Raw genomic sequence first — 20094 nt, forward strand, 5'->3', positions numbered from 1 at the left:
AAGAAAGTGGTGGTGGTGGGGGGAGAGAAGCAGGAAGCAGTCAAGCTCCAAACTCAAGCATCTGAGAACTGGCTAATGTTCTTTTAAAAGAGAGGCAGCACTTAGAGTTCTTTAGCAGTCGCCAAGTCTAGGGAGAGGAAAAAACTATTCCTGCCTCTGCATAATTCATTACCTATGTGATGATGATGTGCTTGGTCAGACAGACAACCAAGTACCCTGGCAATGGAAATTTAACTTAGATTGATGCAGTATACACATAGTATTAATCATCTAAGTCATTGAGCTGATGCCTTATCCAGTGTTGATAAAACATATTAATCAGGGGATGTCTCTCGATGTGGTTACACTCCAGACAGAATACATTTTACAAGTAGTTTTACTTTAAAAAAATGTACAGCAGCAGAAGTAAGCTGACGAAAATTCTAAACATGGGCTAGCCCATGCTAGTAGCCTGGGTATACCCATACTGCCTTGCGCGCTCAAATTTAATTTCAAACCTCCATCCAGTCTGGCAACCAGGCCCGTTTCTTAGCCCTGTTTTAGGGATCCAATCACAGAGCGGGGAGGGACGACAAGACGATGACGCGTAGCTGTAGACGGCGTTTTAAATAGTTTAGAGCGAAAGTTGAAAGGCGAAAGGTCTCTCGGCGGCTCCGCTGTCCCCAGGCTCGTAGCAAGATCACCGGTAGCGGGGCTATTAGCGCCGCTAGCAGCTATTAGCGCCGTTAGCGTAACGCCGGTGATCTCGTTACGAGCCGGGGGACAGCGGAGCCGCCGAGAGACCCGCAGCAGCTTGTTTATTGCCCATAAAATCAGTGGATGTGTGTGGCTGAATGACATGAGGGGGAATAAAGCGTGAAAATAAACAATCTTGCAGAAAGCGAGAACTGGAGAAGCAAAGCAGCAAGCAACACTCTCTCACAGACACACGCACAACAAACATCCATTTCTGTAGCTCTACTACGTCATCTGGTATAACTGATCTGATTGGCTAAGAGCTACCTACAGACGCTATAATAGACATTCTAAGTGCCCAATAAACGGCTCCGGAGGATCGTAAACCACACCTCCTCTACGGAGAAATGAATGGTTGGTTTCCAGACCAAATCTCATTTGAGATTTGTCTGGTGTTAGCCAGGCTACCATGCTAGCACAATTGGCCTTAATTGTGTTGAGGTTTGGTCAAGCTTCTGTACAGAAATGTGACTATTCACTTTCTTGGAAGAGAAGATGGTGCCACTCTCATGATTTTACTTTGAATAGGAAGCTACAGCTCACAGCTGATTTTCTTAGGTTAGAATAAAACTGCCTCCATTTATAGGTCCCATATTGTAAAAAGTGAGATTTCCATGTCTTTTTTAATATAAAGCAGGTCAAGGTGTTATATACATATTGTGAAAGTATCCAAAATGCTCAATTCACGGAGAAATTTACACAAGTCTGTATTTTGTAATAAGAATTGGAATTTTAAAAATGTATTGCTAAGTAGGTTTTCACAAACAAGGAATGTGCTGTGGTGTGTTAGTGCAAAAGAACAAAGTACTAAATATAGATATAGATATATATAGATGAAGGAAACAATTACTAAAAGTAAAAAAACCCAGCAGAATTAATAGAAAATATGAAGAATGGAAAAAGGCAAACATACAAACAATATTTAAAAATACCATATTTGTAGAATGTACAAATATGGTGTTATTTAAATGAGGGAAGGAGCTGTGCAGACAGCATGTGCTAGATAAGGTCAGGTGACTGTGCATTACGTTTACATAACATATTGAATGAATGGTTATGATATACTATATATAGAGAGGTAGAAAGTTACAATCATTCCCGAGCTGCAATGATGGTGCAGAGACTCCAAGAGCAGATGCAGAAGATTAAGAAAACTCAATCAAAGCTTCTCATCTAATTCTCAGCAAGAAAGGAAATCTAAGTGTACTTCCCAAAATGTCAAACCTCAAACAGTTAATCTTCAAGTTTTAGTGTTGGTCACTTCTCGATAATAGTGTTATCATAAACAACAGTGTTCAGGGCCTTACATAAGGTACACTGAATAAAGCCTCCTAAAGGTTAGGTATATGTTTCCCTACCCGAGCAGCAGGGTATTCCTTGCTACACACATAGTGGTGCCAAGCCTGGTTGGGCAGCAGAGCATTGTGGGTGCAGAGTTCCAGTGAATACCAGAGCATGGGGAGGTTCCGGCAGCGCGCCAAATCACTGACCTTTCCAGCATGCCGATCGATAAGGCTCAACATGGCAGGGCTCCGGAAATCTCTCAGCAGAGAGACAAGAAGCAGAAGACTCACACTGTCAGATGATGCGCTAATTGCTTGTGGTTGCTAACCTCACTTACCCCTGCTGGGTGGATCTCAGTGGTACGATCCAGGCCCCCTGCCTCCGGGCCCTTCTGTGGAGTGTGGAGCCCACAAATCACTGAGACGGGTCGCTGTGCATCTGTTTGGTCACATAAAGTGGCATACATTCATACATAGTGTATATGCACCATAGACTGATATGCACACATTGGGCCTCATTCACCAATATCTTCTTAAGAATCTTCAGATTCTTTTTTAAGTCCTTCTTAGGAAGATTTCTAAGAAGAAGAAGAAGAAGTTCTAAGAAAAAAAAACTTTAGCAGTTCAGAACTAGAAATTCTGCTGCAGGAGATCACTTGGAGGAAGAAAATTAAATTTAGCAGCCTTAGTGCAGGTTGCAACAACACAAACAATTTATTTTCTGGAAAAATACCATATATATATATATATATATATATATATATATATGTATATATGTATATATGTGGTATCAGTAATGGACGGCATGATTTCCAGTTTACTTGATTCATGTTAAAGTGTTGGCACATTTAATTTAATTTAATTAAAATGAAAAATGAAAAAAAAATGAAATGAATAAATAAGTAAATAAATAAATATGATGGAAATTTTCGTTCAATTGTATTTCATTGAACTTAACAAAAGAAGACAGCACAACCATGGCAACATGTCAGCACTGAAATGTGCTTAAGAGTACTCCTGAATGTTCCTAGGATTTGTTCTTACCTAAGAAAAATCCTGCATAAGAAAAAAATTCATGAATGCCACAATCTTTGTTTCTTTAATACTATTTTTTTTTGCATATGGAGGAGCATAGTTTAAACTAAGTTTTCATTAAAATCATGTTATAAATACGCAAAGCCTGCCTTGCTTACAAAATCTCAATTTATCATGATATATTGGATTTTAATTCACATCGTAAGGTGGTTCAATCCGATTCTTGCTAATACTAATGAGTATATAATACGTAAACCTAATTTAATGTACTTTTCCTAATGCTCTGTCACATAAGCCTCATGTACTCTATTTTCTGTGGTAGACATCTGTTTTTCAGGCTTGATTAATAGTGTAGTATAACGGTGTGATATGAAACTCAAATTTGAGCTGTTTTGTATGCTCCTGCACTCCTATATTGACATGATAAATGAAACGGAACATAAAACAGAAGCTACCCTGGATATCTGCTAAGTGCATAAAAAATGCACATTTCAGCCCCCTTTTCACCCTGAAAAGCTGAACTGCCAGCGCTCACACTGTTCTGTATAAATACCCAGCGCTCTAAATAATAATGCTCCAATGTGACAGGTGAGCAATGCTCAGCAGGTAGTGGTATGAAAACGGTGCATGTAGGACTGTGTTCATTGAGCCCACTCGCTGGTAATGAACCTGCAGACATGTGGAGGAGTGGCAGCGAGCAGGGCCAACTCCTCTTACTGCCTAACTCTGCTTTCATCGCCCTGCTTTCATCAAGCTCAAGTGCCACAGCCATTAGACCTTTGTGCGACGTTGAAGGGGGGGAAGCTGAATGTGCCAGCGCGGTTGGCTAGGTTACTTCCAAACTGCTTCCCACCGCAGCTCTTTGATTAACTACTCAAAATCATGATTAGCCTTAAACGTTTCTGATTTCTTAAACGGACTCTATGAGTATATGTGATCCTTTTTAATAAAAACATTTTTTGTGATATACTTATATCTTATACCTTTGACAATCTCATGTACACCTTCTGAATGGATTTATTTTGGTAGTTTTTAACAAAAATAACATGGTCAGACTTTGCAAGAAAATTTCTTTTCACCCACTATATATATTTGTAACCTGCATCTCTAAATTGTATTTTCTCAGTATGCAACTGGTGTATTTTATAAACTTGTGGAATTCACTGACATGAGCCACTGACAGAGAAGAAATCTCCATTCTCTTCCCTTTGAATGGATGAACTTATTCACCACCTGTGGATGCTTTCTAGAGTTCTAGAGTTGTATCTCTGTTTTTACCAGCTATGACCGTGTTGGTTGGAGTCGTTTTCACCTTTTCAGCAGTTTCGAGCACTTTGTCAGGTGTTTGACAGGAGTTTGTGCAAAATACATAGCAAACTTTACAGGTGTGTCGTCAAGATCAAAATGAAGGTCGAGGTTCAAGATGGGTTTGGTAAAAAGCAAGTGCGCCGGATATAGGGAGGTAGGAATTAGGAGAGAGAGGTCAGTGGCCCACCACTTAAACACTTAACCCACATTCATGTTTTAGTTGCAGACTGTTTCCCAGTTTCAGTCATTCCCATCCACTGTGTGCATGTTTAATGATGGCAAAATGTTGCACTGGAAAAGGACCTTAGGAAGTAATAAAAACACACCCAAATGTATGCTGTTTGTCTCCTCTGGGCCGAATCCAATTACCAACTATATATAAACTAGAGAGTATTTCATTAATTTATTCATTCATTATCCTTAACCGCTTATCCGCACTAGCGGGGGTCTGGAGCCGATCCCAGCTGACATTGGGCGAGAGGCGGGTACACCCTGGACAGGTCTCCAGACTATCACAGGGCTGACACATAGAGACAGACAATCACGCTCTCATTCACACCTACGGGAAATTTAGCCAATTTAACCTAAGTGCATGTTTTTGGACTGTTGGAGGAAGCCGGAGTACACATGCTGACACGGGGAGAACATGCAAACTCCACATAGAAGAGTCACAGGCTGAAGTGGAACCGGCGACCCTCTAGCTGTAGAGTAGTTATAGAGTATTTTCAGCAAAACACAAATATATTATATGTCAATACGAACATTTAAAGTTAAAAGTTGATCCTGCGAGGCAGTTAAGCATATTGAATAAATTCATCAGTTCACCTGTTTCACCAACCTCACTTCTCTTATGTCATCTGTTCCACTCACTAATTTGTCACGGCCGTCGTGACCCCATTGCAACACCAGTACACTTTTTCCCCATATTCTCTACTTTCATCTTTACTTATTTCTTTTTTCTGTCCTTCTTTCTTTCTGTCTTTCTTTCTTTCTTTCTTTCTTTCTTTCTTTCTTTCTTTCTTTCTTTCTTTCTTTCTTTCTTTCTTTCTTTCTTTCTTTCTTTCTTTCTTTCTTTCTTTCTTTCTGGCATGGCTATGGTACACTGTTTCTTGTGGAGAATCAGAGCACTTGATCCTATCCATCTTTGAGGTCCCTGCAGATCTGATCCACCGGATGCCAGAATATCAGCCGTGATGGGTGTCAGCAGCGTAGCAGGTACAATATGTAGTATTCTTTCTCTACCAACATGCTTTAATGAAGCGAACACACATGGAGACACAAAATCTATTGAGTGGAGGCGGCCAGAGGCAGACTATGAAGCTCCTGCCAGAGAGGAGCCGGTGAGTGAGTGGCAGGTGGCCTGGCCCCGGGGACTCCTAATGAAGAGAGTCTGCCTGCCTGCGTATCGATCCAGCCACATCAGCTGATCTGATGCCTGGCCGACTGGCAGACTTCAGGGGTGGTGGGGCACCTGGGGCCACACACACACACACACACACACACACACACACACACACACACACAGAGGATGCAAACCTTGTGCTCAACAGGTGTGTTTGCTTCAATCTTTATGTTTGGTGAGTGGTTTGTTTGGGACTTAATGTACTTTGTGTCTACTTGAGTGGGTGTATATATATATTTATAGGTGTGAGTCAGTTGTCTGTAGTGTTGAACATCTTCCTCATCTTTTGGTATAGCACATGAAAAGACGAGGCTGAAGAGACAACAGCTGTTCGCCTGTCACAAGGTAAAACAGCATTTCGAAGCCACTGTCCAGCATGATCTACTCACACAGACACACACACACACACACACACACACACACACACCTCTGCCATCACAGATGCTCCTTCAAGCTCATTATTTCTGGGACTGTCAGCTTGTGGCTTGTTGTGTTGGTTGGGTAATGCATCTTAAGCCCGGCCATCAAATATGAATAAAGCGCTGACTTCCTCATCTATCTTTCATGGCTTTCATTTGTTAAGCTATCTGCCTGCAAAAATATTTTGCATGTTCCCTTACTGCTGTGAATGTGCTTGAGCAGCAGTCAGTCTATTAAAAACTGAACATAGCGTTCTGCCTTGTGCGAATGTTATTGTACAGCGGGAATTAGGTTAAAATATTTGTGTGAATTGGGCTTTAGAATCATAATTGATATTATAAATTTTCATTTCATGGTTTTTATGACATCATGATTGAGATTGCATAATTCACAATGAGGCTATGTTGGAGAGTGTGAATGTGCAATTTCCTGAGTATTTATCTGTGTGTGTGTATGTGTGCTTGTCTTTTTCAATTATGGTCAACACTGTGTGTATGTGTGTGTGTGTGTGTGTGTGTGTGTGTGTGTGTGTGTGTGTGTGTGTGTTAGTATGTAAGCCCATGTGCCAGTTTGTGTGTGCATACATGTGTGTTTGTCTGTATGCATTTTTATCATTTTCCATGCATTAATGAGAGGGTATAAGAATACATACATTTTACATGTATTCTATATTTGAACGTGTTTGCATATACAGTCATATTTCATCCATTTTAAGAGCCTGGAACTAACTTAATATGTGCATATAAGAAAACGTCTTTTCCAAAGGGAAAATGAATACCTCAAACTAAACAAAATGCAAGCACAAGCTTCTCTAAGGTTTCTTACAGATAAAGAAGCACTTTCTGTTTCTGAGCAGCTAACACTTCTAAAGAACAAAGCTCAGGTGACTATAAAACTGGAAATACTCCTGAAAAGCCTTGTAATCACTGTCTAGTAACATTTGATAGGCCTGGCATCACAATGATAACCCAGATGTGAGTGCAGCTCTCTGAGGCCTACCTGTCTCCTAACAATTACGTTCCCACACAACGAAACTGAATACTCGATTACATTTCAAGGGAAACTTATAGAGTGCTGCAGGGATGATTTTGTTAAGCAAGAAAATCATAACAAATGAACACCACTTTTATGATTTTTGAAGTGTAAATGCGATCACCAGAAGTAAAAAGCATTAAACAAACTACACCATGATCGCATGACATCACCATCACTACCTTTGCGTTTAATGTCCCCTGCAGTCTCATAGCCACTTGTTAGCAACCACCTTTTTTAACAGAACAAAACATGAAAATGTCTTAAGCTTGTGTAAACCACAGACAATATATATATATATATATATATATATATATATTTATAAAATTACCAGCTTTTAGGACATTGTGAAATGAAACTACTTGGTTAGGTTAGGCAAAGATCATGGTTTGGGTTAAAAAAAAGTATGTTTGTAAGTAAAGTGCATTACTTATGTCACTTTTAAGTTGGTCTTTATAAGTTCACTTACATACATAAGTTAAAATAAGTCAATATTAACTTTTGGTTTCACATGGGACACAAACAGCGACTTCTGACAAGTATTCAGCTCTAAATACAAGTGTAAACAGGGTGCAAGACTCATTGTGATGGGATCACTCAAACCACTTGCCGAGGTGGTCTAAGATGCATTTGACCACATATACCTTCATCATCAATGGCGGTGGTGTGTGGTGGTCATTTTGATCACACCAACGGTAGTAAAAACTGAGAGGAGCAATGATGTTCGTGGTTGGGCCGCAAATTAAACCAGATGTCTAATCTCTATTTGAACAGAAAATTAGAACCAAAGAAAACTTGATGACTTATAACGTTACCGGACCGCTTACGAGGGTATTACAGGGTATAGCAAGATGGTAACTAGAAACTCTTGTTGTTGTTGTTTTTATCTGATGTAGTAAATGTATGCTGGGCAATTTCACCTTCTGGTGAAAGTGGCGTAGCTAGCAGAAAATCTGAGCACAAGTAGTCAGCTAGACGCATGAAACACAGGTGTAAACGGCCTTGTGTCTTATCTGTCCACTTGTGATCCGATTGCCCAAGATGCATTTTAAAACCAAGTGTCAACTGGGTCTAAACATAACTGAGGATGTGGTTTTGTTGTATGCAAAGACATGTCAGGATTCGAGCTATCCCTGTTCTCATCATAGTGACTGCCCTGGATTTGGATTTGCAACACATAAAATAATTCTGGGAACAAACAGTCTTTTTCTGCACAAGTGCACATGGACTTGACTCTGCACTCCACAGTTCACATTGCTGAACCATTAGTATGACGCCGTCAGCATTCCACAGGAATCACTGATCAATACACACGTTGGAGCTCAGAGAGGCCGGGCATCTCCTGTGTCCATTAGTACAATCACCGGCGGAGAGAAGCAGAAACTGTATCACCAAGTGCTCTCCATTCATCCCATGGAGCCATCTTTATCACGGAGAGCATCACCAATCAGCTCACACATCACCCAGTGGCTTTTAACGTCTTAAGAGCGCACACCTCTTTGTCTTGGTGGTTGTGTATAATTAATGCTGGGGTGAGCTGAGGTGAGAGGTCCTGGAAAGCTGCCGTCACCCCCTTCCATCTCTGAGCACGTGGGCCGCGGGGCGGCACGTGCACATGCATCAACGTCTGTCATTAACTCGACCCAGGAACGCCTGGAGATTCTTTTTCTGTGCCTCTTTTGTGCAACTTATTCTTCATCTCTATCTAATTTCCCCTCAGTTCCTCCTTTGAACTCTTTGCTCCCCTTACTCTTTGCTCTATCTTCTTTTCACTCTCCTGAAAGTGTCTTTATTATCACTCTGAGCAAAAGTTTGAACAAGATTTTGTGTGCGGAAGAATGGCCATGCATGTGATTGGGTCCTCTCTATGTTCCTAGTGTCCTATGTTCTCAGTGCCCTATGTTCTCAGTGTCCTATGTTCCAAGTGTGCCATGTTCTTAGGCTCCTATGTTCCCTGGGTCCTATATTCTTTGAGTACTATGTTCCAAGTGTCCGATGTTCTAAGTGTCTTATGTTCTTAGGGTCCTCTGTTCTCAGGGTCCTATATTCCAAGTGTCCTATGTGGTTAGGGTCCTATGTTCTCAGGGCCCTATGTTCTTAGGGTCCTATGTTCCCTGGGTCATATTCCCTGGATTCTGAGGGTCCTATGTTCCAAGTGTCCTATGTTCTTAGGGTCCTATGTTTCCTGGGTCCTATTTCCTGGGTTCTCAGGGTCCTATGTTCCAAGTGCCCTATGTTCTTATGGTCCTATGTTCTCAGGGTTCTATGTTCCAAGTGTCCTATGTTCTCTTTGTCCTATGTTCTTAGGGTCCTATGTTTCCTCGGTCCTATTCCCTGGGTTCTCAGGGTCCTACGTTCCAAGTGTCCCATGTTGTTATGGTCCTATGTTCCAAGTGTCCTATGTTCTCTTTGTCCTATGTTCTTAGGGTCCTATGTTCTCTTTGTCCTATGTCCTTGATATGAACTAACATTGTAAGAGTTTTTAAGGGCTGTCTTTGCAGTTCAAATTGAAAACAGATGGAGCAGCATGACTGCTAAAAATCTGTTCAGCCACTGTTTGGATAACAAAATCTTAAAGAAATATAACAAAAATGATTTGCTTGCAAATTTAAGAGCATGGGTTTCAAGACGTATAACATCAGTCAGCTGCAATCTTTTGGTGGATGATTCCAACATACTGACATTGAGAATTATACATTTCTATGAACATAAAACCATTCATCTCGTTAATGTGTAATATTAAGAAGATATGGAACATAGGACCCTGGAAACATAGATACACTCCCCATGTGATGAGTGTGAGACTAGCTGTGTGTGTGGGTGCCTAGGAGCATGTTCGTCTGTGTAAGTCAGTATACTTGTGCTTGCTTTTGTGTGTATGTATCTCTTCATACCCACTAATTAGAGTGACAGTTTTTATTAATAGTTTGGGGCTAATGTGCGATAGCGTGACTCCAGCTTTTCCACTAGCTCGTTTACCCTGCTCTTTCGTAACCCCGGGCCCTAATTATCGAGCTGACGATCTGACATCCGACCACTAAAACAGAGACGACACATTGACATATTGTCACTTCCGACTTTAGACTGAACCTCTTTAAAACCTGAGGATATGCTGTATTTCACAAGACTTGCCCCATCTTGTCTGTCCATCCCGGAACACGTCTGAAAACGGTTCAGAATCTGAGACTGCCTCATCCAAAATCTGAAAATGTTTGAAAAATTATCTGATTCAAGAAGTTCTCGTCTCTGATTATGCGTTCATATAATTCTTCATGTCAAGGGTGATGAATAAATCTTGCCAAACAAGTTGTTGGCTTTCAGTATCTATTATTAATTCCACTTAAATTGGAGTATGTTGATATTTTCACTCATGCTGTTATCGTGGGGGTGAAGCAATACGTTCTGGTATATGAGGAATTTTAACATGCAAAGATCAAAAAGCATGTCTGTTTTTAATCTCAAGACACAAATCATTACATGAATCGCCAGTGCATGTAGTAAATACATAACATTTCTCACAAATCGATTGCACAACATTACACCACACACATTTAAAAAAAAGGAAAATATCTACTTATCTATGTATGTATCTATATTTGCTTGACACCCACATATTCTGAACATGTGCTCCGTTTTAATCTTGTTATATTCAACCTACAGGCATGTGGAACTGCTGCTAAAATGATCAGCCTTGCTATAGAGCAGCTCTGCTGTAGCTGACGTTGGAAACATTCATTGTAAGTGTGATTATGTAAGACAGAGTTCTTGCTATTACTAAGACTTGACAGTAATCAAAATAGTGTCCTCCCACAGCACAGCCGCAGCCGGAGCTCTTTTGAAGGCAGTGGCCTACTTTACACAGTCTCTTCTCATATTCTTGATTTAATTTCAGAATGGAATGAGAAAGGCTATGATAACCTCTTCTGACCAGGACAAATGTAGCATGCCCATTCAAGATTATTTCTCTAGGCTGCACAGCAGAGGACATCCTTTAAATCAGAAACATGCAGTGAGCATTTTCCCTGTCAACTCTGACATAATAGTGGGATTCCCTCATGTGGTGCTGTGGCTAATTTTGTTTTCTGTGGTATGTGTGTCTGTCCGCAAACTAGCCACAGTTTGTGCTTCTTGCATTTGACACTTTTGAAATGATAATTACATTCAAGTCACACAGCTTAGCATCTGTTTTTCTTAGAGATAAATACCAGCCACAGTCTGAGAGCCCCTGTAGGTCATAGACAACACTTACTGCTGTTTTGAAAACACTTCCAGATTCCTCGAAGACTCCTTTATCTAGTCTGAGTGTAAAAATATTCAATTTGCGGCACAATAAAGAAAATGTTACTTGTTTTCTGAGTTGCGACTCTGTTTCTTAAACCAAACAAATGTCTGGAGTGACACCTCCTCCTTGGATGGAGTGCAATAAAAAGTGCAATATGTAGATTCTGGCTATATGCTCTAAAAAGTAGAGCTCCCACCCAGTTTGTGTACAGTTAGACACATGTAAAAATCCTTGCAATGTCCTCAAAAATGTAGAGTTAACTTTCCAAACAATAAATTTAGCTTAATCTCATAACAGTAATGCCAAATGTTGGTAGAGTTAGTTGGCCCCAAACCGAAGGGTTGGTGGTTCGATCCCTGGCCGTTGCAGCCTACATGTCGAAGTATCCTTGAGCAAGATACTGAACCCCAAATTTCTCCCGATGCTGTGTTCATCGGTGTGTGAATGAATTCCCAATGGTGGCAGGTGGCACCGTTTAGGGTAGCCTCTGCCACCAGTATGAATGTGTGTGTGAAAGGGTGAATGAACACAGTCTGTAGTGTAAAACGCTTTGAGTGGACGCAAAACGACTAGAAAAGCGCTATATAAGTGCAGGTCCATTTACCATTTACAATGGATAGCACTGACAGACATTTTTTTCAGTCAGCCTAGTACTGCGTTCATTAAATCTAAAACTTAAGATTATCAGCTACATAAAAAGCCAATTATTAACTAACAGCAGGACAAGAATACACAAAATTTGCTGCTGAAAGAAATGTTGCGAGTTCAGCATCAAACCTCATCTCCTTCATCACAATTCAAGTCTCCCGAGCAGTAGAAACCTGTGCCTATATTAACTCATGTTCTGCTTCTTTTTATGTCACTTGCCGGTTGTAGGTGGTTGGGATGGTGACAAAGGTTGGTTTCCAACAGCTTCAGTCATCTTTGTGTTTATTGTGGCACTAACCAGAGGCTCTAGCTTCAACATGATTGACAAGCGCTCAGGGCAGCTGTACTCTGTTGGACTGAGTGCAGACGGGACCTCATGGTCGGTCTGATTTGCCTCTCAAGGTACAAGTGGTATCCAACCAAGTTCACCAAGTTCACCAACATTTACACACCAGAGCAACATGGCAGTGCGCACAGTGAACCATTTTCATATTTAGAAAACACCTTTTCGTCCTCTATGAAAAAATTTTACTGGCTGTGGTTCTCACTATTACACTCAGCATCTGTTTCCACAATTATGAGTTGTGCGTTATTTGAATCAGAAAAGACAAGCAAGACAGTTTATATGATGTTTCTTATCACTAATGGCACTGTGGTAGCAAATGTAGGTCCTCAGTAGATGCTTGGAGCTGGGAGACTTAGCATACAAACAGCCGGCATTCATGTTTTCCTGAGAGATGCACAGGGGATGCATTTGGATCAGAAGTTGGGAATACTGACTCTGAATTATTGACTTCAAACTTGCAGTGGATTGCAACAATAGATACAACAAGATACTGACTATCTAGCGACTACATCTGTATAAAAAGAGGCTAAAGAAGGCTCCTTACTGTGATGCGTTCACAAGAATACTTCCAGAGAATCCATGAAGTTCAGATGTGTGTTTTTACTGGTTTATTTTGCAAACAAAAATGAACTGACAAGCAGTTGTTATATGAGAAAAAATAAAACAGATGTAAAAGAAAAAGTTGAGGCAAAACTTGATCAAAAGAGCATTCAAAGTCACGGTCCGGAGACGGTCAACAGAAAAATATCAGAGCCTACACTCTCCCTCTTTGTTCTACCTCCCGCTATACAACTGAGCAGGTAAGTAAGGTGAAACCACACCCCTGTCCCATTACTCGAAGTGACATAAACCAAGCAGCCTAACAAAATAATCAACATAGGCAAAAATGCACATTTTGGCTCCTACACTGACCAAGGCTAGCTGGTTAGCATGCTGATTTCAGCAACACGATGGAAATGGGTCAAAACTGTCTGTTGATACATTAAAAAAAAAAAAAAATTCTTTCACGTTGCACCTCTAAAATGATTAACTGTTGTCATGCAGCCTATGTATTTAAATGAATAAATTACAATGGCAACATAATATATGTTATGTGAAGTACCTGTCAACTTTGTAATGGTTCATCTCTTGTCAACTCCTTCCAACTTTGAAATGGTTCATCTCTTCATTGCTAATTGAATTGTAGTTTACTCACCTTACATTTAGCTTAATTTGCTGTTTGATGTTGTGTCCTTATCCACACTATTTGGACTCTATAACACTTTGCTATGGGCCATTGTTGCAATAGAAGTATTTGCTAATGCATATGGAGAGATGTGTAACTGTATCTTAGTCTGTGTGTGCATAATCAGATTTGTAAATGGGTAAAACATTCTCAAAAAGCATGCTGAAATTTGTAATTGTGCACAGGAATCTGAAAATGTGTGTACGTAATCAGGTTTGTAAAGTGTAAAAAAATCTCCAATTCTGTATTCAGATTTGCAAATGTCTTGAGGTTTGTAAATGTGAAGTAAAATGTGTAAACACATACATAAATTTGTAGCTGTGTACATAGATTTTATTAGTTTAAAAGTTGCATAAAAGTAAAAATTTTTCTGCATTTCTCCATTTTTAAAAACTAAAATTCTTTCACTTTGCACCTCTAAAATTATTAACTGTTGTCATGCAACCTATGTATTTAAATGAATAAATTACAATGGCAACATAATATATGTTATGTGAAGTACCTGTCAACTTTGAAATGGTTAGTAATAATGAGTGCAGCCCCAGCCCTCTACAGAGTCTTCAGGTTGGCTGTCCTTGAGTTGTTGTTAGCCCCGAAATGCTACCAAAACGGTAGCAATTTGCAGCAAGGCTTGTAAATAACACCACAAAAATGCGTCCAACAATAGGTTGTCACTTGGAAGAAAAGAAAAGTCTCGAGACTGTGAATGCGCTAAAACTCCTCTTTATTATGCGGTCCATGGACTAACTTTAGTTCCAGATCAACAGAAGAGGACATACCTGTCCAAGAAGTAAGCGTTCTTGTGTTTGTTTGTTTTGTTTCGCAGTTGCTGTAGTCAGAAACACGAAGCTGGAGCTAACTACATTAGCATGATAAATGTGACCTAAGCTGCATAATATGCAGAGGTGGAAAAAGTATTCAGATCTCTTACTTAAGTAAAAGTACTAATACCACACTGTGAAATTACTCCACTACAAGTAAAAGTCCTGCATTCAAAATGTACTTAAGTGAAAGTACAAAAGTATCAGCATCAAAATGTACTTAAAGTATCAAAGTAAAAGTACTCGTTATGCAGAATGGAGCCGCTCAGATTATATTATATATTCCAAATATTATATTAGATTATTATTAATGATGCATTTATGTATACGGCGTTTTAATTTTCTCAAGGTAGGGCTCATATTGACTACTTAATATTCTGTTATGAGGTTTATTTTAGAAATTGTCTAATCACCTAAATTTAGTGTTTTTTTATGTTAAACCTCAACCTGTAAAGTAACTAAAGCTGTCAGCTAAATGTAGTGGAGTAAAAAGTACAATATTTGCCTTAAAATGTAGTGAAGTAGAAGTATAAAGTGACATAAAATGTAAATACTCAAGTAAAGTACAAGTACCTCAAAATTACTAAAAAAATTAAGTACTTGAGTAAAAGTACTTCGTTACTTTCCACCACTGATAATATGTTTTGTTTGGCTATATGGTTGAATCATTTACTCCGTATTCTTGATAGTAAATATTGTGTGAATTGTCATTATGTTAGTAAACACAGAGCTTTAGCCAAGTAGATAGCTAAATTGACTTAACATTAGCAAGCTGGTCACAGCTGTGAAACATTAGCTGGACATATAATACCATCATATGGTCCACCGTTTTTTTTAACTGCTCAAAATAGTTTATTGGCCTGGTTACCTTTACTGGCCTGCGTTAGTCAGTCATTGTTTCTAATTATAGTTCCAAAGCAATTTTAATTTCCTTGTTTCTAACATTGTTATTTTTGTCATTGTAAAAGTGACTCTAATACTAGTAGTAACCTACTATATAACAGTAGCATACTAGCAGTATGCATCACTCACTAGCTTCCATCTGTAGATGAATAACATACTGTTCACTGTCTTGTAATGGTATTTAAAAAAGGGGCTAAACTTCTGGACAAAAAGCTTAATGCTACTTTAACTCAACTAGGAGGACTATACCTTTATGCTCCACCCATGCAGGTGTTTCCACTTAATTCCCCTAATTAGACCTCTCCTCAGGTTTATGGGCATTTAGCCTACTGACCAGATCTAATTTTTGACCCTTAAGGTGGGTCAATTTACACCTTTTTGGTCACCTCACACAAGCTGGGCAAAAGTCTAATCAGCCATTAGGTTATAATTGAAAACACCTGCAACTGCCTTTACTTAAATTCATTAGAAAAATACCACCCTGTAACCCCCAAAAAAGTAAAATATACTGGAAAAAATAAATGGTGTAATTTCTTAGACAAGAGGTAAAAATTTGTTGTAATATTCCTCCAAAATAATTGCATTACTTTTCAGATGCTCTAGCTACTTGTTGGCCTGGTAACATTTCAAACCAACATCCTCCTGAGCCTGTAAGAAGGATGTATCCTGCTGTGGTTTTCCCCTTTGTTGTTTTGTAATGTAATCACTGTAATGTGCTGTGTGGTTTAAAATTAGTTGGTCTTGTATTTGCAGATAACCAGTGAATGGTGAATTGCTGAATGTGAGGAACTTCCCCTTTTGTCTTGTTGTGCATTTCAAGGTGAGTGACTTTTGGTGAATATGTTCTTTTTAGTCATTTAACAGTCTGAATTCCATGAGTCTGCTGTATAATATATAGCTGTAAAAAAAAAATCATTCCATGGCGGCATTGCATGACCTTCAGTTGCAGTCAAATAAAACACCCAGTAAAACAAGATAAATGTTAAAGTGCACTATCCCAGAGATGTTGCACAGCAGTTTAGAAGTTTGACTAGTAAACTGTGTCACACATATTATTTCTCTAAATGAGCCGTACAAACTTGTTTAGATCACAACTACAAAAATTATCATGAGGAGGTTTCAGCGTCAAGAACCCCTAAACTGAGGCCAATTGGAGTCATCCCTCTTCCTTATCCCAAGGGGAAATTCCCTAGTTGACAGTCTGCAGTGTTTTCATGTTTTCCGAGCTCATAAAACATGCATTCTCCAGCGCCGTGTGTGGAACACGCCCTGCTGAAGAATCGCTCCTCAACTTGTTGGTATGCATGGAATTCGCAGGACTGTGACTCCAGATTCTGAAACCAATTATTCAAATAGCTGCCACTGTAACTGGCAGGGCAAGCGTGTCGAGAACAAGGGGAAGAAGCATCTCAGAGATTCATAATAAAATGTTCCCCGCTGTATAGTAGAGTTATTTGTCAAGATAGAGTCCTGTGTCCTTGGGTTGGAGTTTTGAAATCAGTAAAGTGTGAGATAACTGTGAACTAAGGTGTTGATCTGGGATAAATGAAAGCCTATTCTAGCTTTCACCTCTAGTGTGTGTGTGTGTGTGTGTGTGTGTGTGTGTGTGTGTGTGCGCGTGTTAAGAAGATCACAGCAAAGCCTTTTCATGCTGCAGATTTTATGTTCAAGGATGTGGAATGTGATACCAAATCAAACTAGGCCTCGATGACTTATACATATAAAAAGAACTCAGCATATCATCCCATTGCAGCTAAATAGTGAATTAGTGATTGGATGGATGGATTAATGGGCTAACCTTTTCATCTCTCCTCCACACACACACACACACACACACACACACACACACACACTCTAGAAATATTAATCAAAACAGCAGAGTGGTGTGATGAAGTGTAGCTATAAGAACAAAAAATGTTACAGAACAAGTTTTTATGAAAGTGACATAAAGTTGATTAATTATCCATCAGACCATTCAATTATCTGCTCATTGTATAAACAAGTCACAACAGATGAACACAGATATTTCATCGGTGAGGAGAACTATCTGAGCGATGAAATATGAGAGCGTCAAAAATATCATATTTCATTCATCCTGCTCTGAATACCTGGCATTTAAAATTCATAGAGCATCTTGTGGCGTATTGTCAGGGTTTTGGTGAGGGATGTCCTCAGGCCACCCCATTAATCTCTATTAAACAGGGACATGTCAGCCAGTTCTGTGTGTGTGTGTGTGTGTGTGTGTATATATGATGATGTATTTGTGAATCTTTTCAGCATTGAGTGTCAGGTGTTTGGCAGTACAGCTGCTTAAAACTTGATCATTCTTGAGTTTGTTTCTGATTGGTTTCTGAGACCATCCGTACACAACACAAAATAATTTAATATAGTCTGCTAAACACATTCACACTATCTAAAAGGTGTTGTCTGAGATGGTATGCCACTGAACATGGTCATTTAATCTACAGTCATGATATACAATTTCATCTCTGATTGCTCAAGTAGCAACATCTGCATAATCATTTTTACTTTGTGTCCTTCATACCACACAAGTATGTTCCAATTAGTGGTGATATATTGGCTTGACATCTCGTTTAGTGAGGACGGGCAGATTGCAGAGCCATGATTGAAAGCTTAATGAATGATTCATAATCTGAAATGAAATGGACATTTTCATTTGGGCATCTGCAACAATCATTAGCTGGACACATGGCATTTCTACATGAGAAAAAAACAAACCATGTCAGTTTAGAGGTCTTCCTTGATTATAACCTGGAAATGAATGTAGGTGCTGGTAGAATACAAACCATTGTATGGGCTTATTAACAAACCAATTTTCAGAGCTCTTCATTGCCGATTGAATTGTAGTTTACTCACCTTACATTTAGTTTAATTTGCTGTTTGATGTTGTGTCCTTATCCACACTATTTGGACTCTATAACATTTTGCTATGGGCCATTGTTGCAGGAGAAGTATTTGCTAATGCGTATGGAGAGTTGTGTAACTGTATCTTAGTCTGTGTGTGCATAATCAGATTTGTAAATGGGTAAAAAATTCTCAAAGTATGCTGAGATTTGTAATTGTGCACAGGAATCTGCAAATGTGTGTATGTAATCAGGTTTGTAAAGTGTGAAAAAATCTCCAATTCTGTATTCGGATTTGCAAATGTCTTGAGGTTTGTAAATGTGAAGTAAAATGTGTAACACATACATAAATCTGTAGCTGTGTACATAGATTTTATTAGTTTAAAAGTTGCATAAAAGTATTTTTCTCAAAGAGGTGACTTGTGCTACACTTCTGCTGTGGCAGAGATCTGAAAATGTGAATGTTGATTTGCAAATGTGTGTGGAGACTTGCATTTATACCTCTCTGACTATTGGTAGCTATTCATCCTACATACCTCAGTCTATGGTAGCTGCCAGTGCCAGTGTGGAGATAAAGCTTTTTTCCTACTTTACATAGATCATAAACCGTTGAATATAAAAATAACTAATTGAAACTGATGGGGAAATGTAAATGTTATAGAGCTTTTTATCCAGAACAAACACAGCTCCCCTATTTACCTGTATTTGTTTACAGGCCAGTCTTGCCCATCTGTCCAATATGACAGTAACGTTGACATTCGATCTAAAGGCCAAACCGGCGTATTCTGTATTGCAGGTAAAATAACTGCGTGGTACTGCTGACTGGCTTTATAGCTACCCAGGCACACACAGTGCAAACAGAGTGTGCAGACAAATCTCCAAACACATCTGCAGATCTCTGCCACTGCAGAAGTGTAGCAGAAAAAGAGACAACTGAGAGGCTTGTCTGGGTTGTAACTGATGCTTTGTCTTTATTTCCAGCTCTTGGTGCTAAATACTTTTCAGCCATTAATATCTAAGTAAGCATTTACAGATGTATCTACACTTTTAAAAAAAACCCACATTAACAAGTCTAACTATGCACACACATATTCTAAATTCACATTTGCAGACTCCTGTATACATTGAAAAATCTCAGCATGCATTCAAAGATTTCCTTTTTTACAAATTTACAAATCTGATTATGCATGCATGGATTGAGATACAAAATAGTTCTACAATAATGACTCCATATATTGCTAACTCGCTACTGTCTGAGTGTTGGAGGAATGTTTTGAGCAGGGAGGGATGTTGTCTTGTGCGAAACAAACAGATGGGATGACAACTTGACCTACTTCTTCATCTGGACCACTCAGAAAAGAAAAGAAGGCTGACTACTGAGAGGAGAGAGGAAATTGAGCTGTGTGATGAATTTATTGTATAGATGAATACAAAGTGGATAAAATACAGCTGTTTGTTTTGGATCTGTTCAGCTTTTTCATTTTAGCACTGTGCTTACTCTACTTGCTTTCTGCCCTTGCACTTTGAATATGGCAAACTTTTCCTTGCCTGCTTCCTTCAGTCAGTTATTCATGTCACATTAATTAGGAAGCAGGTATTTCTGACTTCACAGATCAAAACGTGGGTCAAGAGCGTAATCCACCAGAAATCACAAGACCCTTCTCATATTGGGTTCCTTAAGGAGTTTAGATTTGGGAGAATGTTTCATATGAGGGATGAGCTTGTCAGAGGGAGAGAAAGAGAGAGAAAGACCTAGATATCCCTGCAATCCTCCAGGGCTTTACCCGGTT

This window comes from Centropristis striata, chromosome 14 (genome assembly GCF_030273125.1).
Source record: "Centropristis striata isolate RG_2023a ecotype Rhode Island chromosome 14, C.striata_1.0, whole genome shotgun sequence".
In the NCBI taxonomy this organism is placed as follows: Eukaryota; Metazoa; Chordata; class Actinopteri; order Perciformes; family Serranidae; genus Centropristis; species Centropristis striata.